Raw genomic sequence first — 8,333 nt, 5'->3', positions numbered from 1 at the left:
GGGAATTAGATTAGGAAATGAAACACTTGAAGTAGTAAAGGAGTTTTGCTATTTGGGGAGCAAAATAACTGATGATGGTTGAAGTAGAGAGGATATAAAATATAGACTGGCAATGGCAAGGAAAGCGATCCTGAAGAAGAGAAATTTGTTAACATCGAGTATAGATTTAAGTGTCCAGAAGTCGTTTCTGAAAGTATATGTATGGAGCGTAGCCATGTATGGAAGTGAAACATGGATGATAACTAGTTTGGACAAGAAGAGAATAGAAGCTTTCGAAATGTGGTGCTACAGAAGAATGCTGAAGATTAGATGGGTAGATCGCATAACTAATGAGGAGGTACTGAATAGGATTGGGGAGAAGAGGAGTTTGTGGCACAACTTGACTAGAAGAAGGGATCGGTTGATAGGACATGTTCTGAGGCATCAAGGGCTCACCAATTTAGTATTGAAGGGCAGCGTGGAGGGTAAAAATCGTAGAGGGAGACCAAGAGATGAATACACTAAACAGATTCAGAAGGATGTAGGTTGCAGTAGGTACTGGGAGATGAAGATGCTTGCACAGGATAGAGTAGCGTGGAGAGCTGCATCAAACCAGTCTCTGGGCTGAAGACCACAACAACAACAACAACAACAACAACAACAACAACAACAACTATATTTACATTATCAAGGAATTGCACTTAAGCATACAAAGGTTTATCTATTTGAGTGTCTGATGCCATTTCTGCATTAGCATGGTCATTCGACTTTACTTGCTTCTTCGGTCTAACCATGTTTGAAACAAATGTTGCACAAAAATACATCACTGACAATAACAATAAATCCTACAAAATAACTCACAATTAATACATATACAAATAATAATAGCTAAATGGGTGAAATGTTTGCAGAAAATATCTATATTTGAAAATATTACACTCACAGCTGGAATACTGAAGGACTGATATTTAAGGCTGCTGTAACTGTAACTGAACTGTTGCTATTTTTAACAACACACAAGAAACCAATGTTTACTGCATACTTGTGTGTAAACTTGAAACATGAACATTAACATCGTTTCCTACCTTAGCTCCAGTTGTCAGTGGTCAGCTATCACTTGCAACACTCCAGATGCCATATATATATGCATACAGTAATCTCTCCCAGGTCAGATTCATACATAAAAAGAGAATAACATACGTATTAATACCTTATTATGGTACACTACACCTGTAAACAATTACAATAAATACAATAAATGTTGTGTATTGTAGCCCCACACTAGGAGCCAATATTACAAACTTACAACAAAACTAGTTACGTATTATTAATGTAACACGAGTTTTTATTTAATCATTGCTTTTCCTGGCTAATTATCGTTATTTTGTTAAAGAAATATCCACCTGGGAACATGTAGCAATGTTGTATGTCAAGCTGTGTAAATGGCATTAAGTTCATGCAAAAAAGTAATCACATATAACCAGAAAGCAAGCTAAATGTATGATAAATAACCTGAACTCAACAAGAGTAATGATTTTTAGTAATTTGCAGTACTGTTGTGTAATAGTCTCTTTGCTAGTTGCAGATCGTTTATCGAATTTAATGCTACTGTTATTCAAGGTGGAGACACTTTTCTTTAAGCAAAATGAACAGTTTTGTCACACAATACCACATGCTCACAACACAAATGTATTTTTTCCTGTCAAAATATTTCATAAAAGTTGTTATGGGATAACGAGGCTTCATACATCAGCATATCAGAATTTGTATCACATAAGATGCTGTTTGCATTCATAGAAATCCACTATATTTAGAGATTATTCACACTCTAACTGGAATTTATTACCCCAGATTGGGTTCTGGACCACCAATATACAATTATTATCGCAATTACGACCAACAACATTTATGCCTGTGTAGAAAATCAATTTAAAACTGCCGCTGCAATATTTCACTAAGATGGCAGTTAACATAAGGCAATCATTTATCGATTCTGCTTCAACCCCTTTTTTACTACTAACAAATAATATATACTGAATCTTTATGTACCTTCACTATATGCATTAACACTTATAAATATTTCTCAATGTCAATCACTTATTATTATTCAGCATTTACCAATAAACCACATAGTGCTAATGGCTGCACTCCTTTGTAGCTGATCAGAAAACTTAACGTTTTGTAACCTCCCCACAAAAATATTAGAATGACAATACTTAATAGAAATTGATCCAAATGTAACCTTCCCGCAAAATATTAATGACAAAGACAATTAAATGAAAGCTCGCTATCTGACTCAAGTACAAGTTCCCATTAAATAATGAACGCTAATCCCATGATAATGAAACTGTAATGATAACCTAAACTCAATTCAACCGAAAAGTCGGTGTTTGCCCTGTGCGAAACGAGAATAAATTTCTTACCTTAGTGAAACTGCATGTCAAAATTCTGCTCTTATTGTTCTCTGTCGCTTGCATGAAAAGCATTGGAAGTACCTTTTAAAAATCTTTGTTAAAAGGAAATGGAAGGAAATTTGAATGATTGTCTCTAAAATTGCTTTTAAATCAAAATTATTATTGGGGGCGATTTTTGAAAGTTAAATTACAATGAGTGTTCGTTACATTATCTGATGAGCGCAAAGCTGCATGATTATTTATTTAAGTAAATTATACCTCGTCCTGAATCTCGACCATTGCGATGCCGACGCCCGTCGACTGCTCTCCGCTACTGCTAGCAACCGACTCCAAGCACTACTGAGGACTGACTACTGCAGACTGACTGACTGCTCGCTACTGCGAGTCGAGCGCAACTGCTCTGGTCAGAGATTCTACAATGTCTCAGCATCGCTGCCGCACAACATACGTGTTTCATAACCCTCCACTGGGGGGGCAAAAATTTGGCAGCGATGGTGAGTCATTTGGACTTGCCATCGTAACAAATTTTTCCTTTAATTAACAAAATATTTAGATGTATCACATGAATTAAATGTTGTGCGCATGCACCGATTACAAAATATTACAGACAAGACAAAATATAAGTACAAAACAAATCAGGAAAGATGTATATACAAATTATTTGACAGATAACAAAGTGTACACACACTAAAAATTCTTTAGCAGTTTCATAACAGGCAAAAAAAAAAAAATCATGTTGACAAGTGTCATGAGTGCACATGCACTGCAGTGGAGAACATATCAGTAAAAGACGAAATGTATATACAAGAGTAACAAATGACATAAATCATAAAAGGTATACAGAATGAACACAAATCATATCGAAAATTGAGAAGAGTGCACAGGCACTGTAGTTCAGTTGAAAACATATTCACATAAGTGCACATGCACTGAAAACTTTGAACATTTTTTTTTTTTTTTTTTTTTTATAACAGATAAACGCAAGGGTAGAAATATCATCAAATCACGAAAGTATATACAATATAGATGACAAGAGTGCACACATACTGCACTTCAGAACAATTCGAAAAATGTCTGTAGTATTTTCACAATAAATAAACATAATAGCAAAAAATCATGTCGTCAGGTGACATAAGTGTACTCGCACTGGAGTTCAACAAATCGAGAAAAAATGTATATGCCATGAACATAAATGGTGTTAGTAAAAAAATGATTTTCACTATTAGGATAGGAAAGGAAGGATTGCATCATGGTTGTAGCACTTTAGTTTGCACATAGCTGCACTGAAAGTCCATATCTTTCCACAGAATCACAACTAAGTGATACAATCTGCAGTTCCGTTCCCAGAAGTATTTATCAGCTTATCAAGACAGTGAAACGTCGTAGTAGTATTCCATACTATCATTTGGCAGTATACCAGGTACACCAAACAGTGGGACCAGAATAACGTCTTCATCGGTTACGGTGGTGGACAGCATGTCGTGTCAACACCACGCTCTTAAGAGGCGGCACACAGTGCTCCATAACAAAGTCTTGATTAGTGATTACATAAGTAGTTTCTTCGCCTACAGTGGTGGACAGCATGTCGTGTCAACACCACGCTTTTAAGAGGCGGCACACCAACGTAGAATTAGTGCAAAAACCAAATATAGTGCTCCATGATAATGAGGATGGACAAGACAAATGGATGTTACAATAATTTCAGGTAGTTAGGTCAGAAGGTGAACGACATTAACTAACACACAAGTCTTGATTAGTGATTACATAAGTAGTTTGCGGTATCCATACTCTAGTCATTGAACATTTCTGTACCATGAATGTAGTATTACAGAAAAATGTTCATTAATTAATTTAAAGACAAGAGTGGTAATCAATCGCCATCAAGTATTGAGTATTACAAAACATTTTTCCTCATTCAAATGACATATTTACAAGTAACTATTAACACTCAGTGGCCTAGCAACTTTCGATTAGTACAAAATATTTATCATCATTCAGTATTAATATGGGATGTCATCATTGAAAACACTAACAAAACATTAAGTTACATTAATTATTGGCACTCAGTGGCCAGCAAGTATTGAATAGTATAAAACATTATTTATCATTCAGTATTCTTCATATCATTAAGAAATCATTATTAGAAATCAGTTAATTACAGTCATAGCCTTAATAATCATGGGCATAATAAGTAATTACATTAATTATGGGCACTCAGTGGCCAGCAAGTATTGAATAGTATAAAACATTATTCATCATTCAGTATTATTCATATCATTAAGAAATCATTATTAGAAAAATCAGTTAATTACAGTCATAGCATTAATAAGCATGGGCATTATAAGTTACATTAATTATGGGCACTCAGTGGCCAGCAAGTATTGAATAGTATAAAACATTATTAGCATTAATAAGCATGGGCATTATAAGTAATTACATTAATTATGGGCACTCAGTGGCCAGCAAGTATTGAATAGTATAAAACATTAGTAGCATTAATAAGCATGGGCATAATAAATACTCTCATTACAATAGATAGTGGCAATTATGTTTTGGTATCATTAAGAAGTCATTATTCAAGTGACATACTATTCAGAGCTGATCAGTGTTATTCAGAATTATCATAAACTAGTGACATTATCTGGGACTGTTAATACATTTTGTTTTTTCTGCTAGCAATGCATTGCTTTGGGTAATTATAAGGGAAAGCAAGAAGAAATAAGAGAAAAAATTGCTTCTAGGTTGTTCCTATAAATGAAAAGATTGTGTAACGTCATTCGTCATGAGTCAGCTGTAGCAAGGTTATCACATTTATAAATGATAGACACAAGTGGGTAAAAAAAATGCAAGTACTAGAACAGGTATAATAGGTAACAAGTTTAGTAAGTATCATAAAAAGCTTCTCCTGAAAGAAAAATACAAAATGGATTATTGAGCTGAAAGAAGAAACGCAGACTATGCTGAAAAGTAGTGAACTTCGAATTAACAGGTAGTGAAATGTGTATAAAAAATGTGTTCCATAGCTGTCCTTTCCAAAACCTTCAGTCATCCTACTACGCAATATAACACCTGCTGTCAAAGTAAACTGCAACAAATACTTAAATAACTACATAGCATAAATACATAACTTCAACATTATCCTCATCTGTAAAGAAAAACTTCATTATTCATATCATCATAACTCCATCATTATCATCACCTGTAAACAAAAACTTCATTATTCATAGTACCATATTCTTCATCATTGTTCATTATCAGCATTCATTATCATCTGCAAAAATCATTTCATTATTCATCACACAACTATTCCTAATCCCTAGCATATTTCATCACTTAAAACTAAAATGTGTAGTTCTGTCTGACAGCTTGCATCAATCGCTTTGTATTCTGAAAGAAAAAATTAGTTAAGACTGCTATTCTGCGATGTGTATAATATGTTCTGGTTAATGCTTGTTAATTCTGATCCATTTACTCGTCCTCATTAGCTTATTGCATCTTCTTTCGTTTATTCCATAGGTGAAATTCCCACTTCTGTTTAATTCATTTCCTGTACGCATCATTTATTTCTGAAATTGATGAACAAAGATTAATGTCTTGCATTTAAATCATATACCCATTAAATAGTGACTGGTTAATGGTGACTCAATTAAGCATACAACATAACATGACAGAAAACGTAATATCTCAAAGCACAGACAGTGTTTAAAGGCAAAAAGTGTACAGAGAATATGGTAATGCAGCAGCAAAAAAGGAAAATGTAAAACAGTCACGATGTTGAGATATCACAAGGCAAAATGTCAAAGTCAAATGGTGTGTGTTATACCTTAACTAGTTCACAGTGCATACAAACAAACATGAAAACAATCGTACATACATAAGAAAGACAAAATGTGATATTCGTTGTGCTCAGCTTGTTAATTAAAGACTTCAATGGAGAGAGAATTTGATAAAATTAATGCGTCATTACAGAGGATTACATAATTATTCATAAAATGCGTAAGTTCATCTGAAAAAATGCACGGTCTAGTGTGTAACGACAAGAAGAGCGACCTGCTAACCTTACCTTGCCGGGCACTTGCCAAGAAAAAATACGATAATCATCAGTAATTAGTAATGTCAATATAATTGCATCAGTGGTCATAAAATGTGTAAACGGCCTCATAGCATGTTACATCGTAAAGTGGTTTCATTCGATAAAGGGTTTAATGTTTGACACATGATGGTTGCCTTTCGATTTTCTGGTTCTCAGAGTTTCGACGTGTACAACATTGGGGTGAGGAATGCTGCGAATCCGATATGGACCTGCGTATAGAAGTTCAAATTTACTGCACTTACCTTTTAATTTGCTGGATAAATAGTGTGTACGTACTAATATCTTCTGTCCAACGTGAAAATCTCGGTGTCTACAAACCTGTTTTTGCTGTCTTCTCCGGCGCTCTGCGGCACGTTTGATGTTGTTCAGCGCAATATCAATTATTTCGTGGTGTCGTAATCGACGAGATGTAGGAAATGTTACTAATTCTTTGATTTTGTTTGGTGGTTCAACGTTTTTCAGTATTACAGACGGAGATAGCATAGTGGATTCATTTGGAATGGAATTAATTACATCTTGGAATGAGTGTATGTGTGTGTCCCAATTAACATGTCTTTTGTGGCAGTATATTCTACACAGTTTGCCAATTTCTTTCATTAATCGTTCACAAGGGTTCGAAGAAGCGTGGTACTTGGATATATAGATCGGAGAAATGCTTCTAGCTCGTAACATGCGTGTCCATATAGCAGAACGAAATTGTGATCCATTGTCAGAAATTACTTTCATCACATGTCCTACATGAAACAGAAAATGTTTTACAAATGCTTTCGAAACAGTTTTAGCAGTAGCTTTGCGTAACGGAGTGAAGGTAACAAATTTTGAAGTGAGTTCAACAGCGACAAAGATGTAGCAAAAACCTCTGTTAGTTCTCGGAATTGGACCAAAAATGTCTACTGCGGCCATATGTCTTAATTTAACAGGTACAATGGGATATAATGGAGGAATGTGTGAAGTGGTGTCTGATTTAGCTTTCTGGCAAATTTTACATGACGCTAAAACTCGTCGTATACGTTTTTCCATATTTGTAAAATAACAGTTCTGTCTCAGTATAAGAAAGCATTTTCTAGCTCCGTAATGTGCATAACTTAAATGAGTGTACCAGATTAATTTGTTAACCAGTTCGTCAGGAATGCATAATAACCAATTGTTGCTGTCTGGATGAGAGCGGCGAAACAGAATGTCATTGCGTACAGTGTAGTGGTTCCTAATCGTAACATTATTCTTATCGTGCCAAAGGTGTTTAATTTCTTTCCACACATTGTCTTTGCTTTGCTCTCGTGCTATGTCCTGTAATGACGATGAAATAAAATTTTCAAATGCAACTTGTTGAATGTACATGACGCTGAAATTTGCTTTGCAGAAGTTGGTTGCTACGTCTTGCTGATTGTTGCTGAGAGAACGAGAAAGTGCGTCTGCTATAACATTTTGTGTGCCGGGAATGTGAACAATCGTAAAATTAAATTCCTGCAAATAAAGTTTCCATCTACTTAACCTGTCGTGAGTGAATTTAGCTGAAAGTAAAAATTGAATAGCTCTGTGATCTGTGTAAACGGTCGTGTGTCTTCCATAAAGAAAATGCCTAAATCTCGTAAAAGCCCATACAACACATAATGTTTCTAGTTCAGTAACGGAATAATTTCGTTCAGCAGGTGACAAAATGCGGCTTGCAAATGCGATGTTTTTAATTACTATTGAGCCATCTTCTTCAATTTCCTGAAAAATGTGTACGCCTAAAGCTGTGTTGGAACTGTCGGTGGCAATAGAAAAATTTCTAGTAAGGTCTGGGTGCGATAAAAGTGGAGCATTCAACAAAGCATGTTTCAGGTTCACGAATTCAGAGTGTGCTT

The sequence above is a fragment of the Schistocerca nitens genome, chromosome 5 (assembly GCF_023898315.1).
Source record: "Schistocerca nitens isolate TAMUIC-IGC-003100 chromosome 5, iqSchNite1.1, whole genome shotgun sequence".
NCBI lineage: Eukaryota > Metazoa > Arthropoda > Insecta > Orthoptera > Acrididae > Schistocerca > Schistocerca nitens.
Note: the sequence above shows the minus strand (reverse complement) of the source record.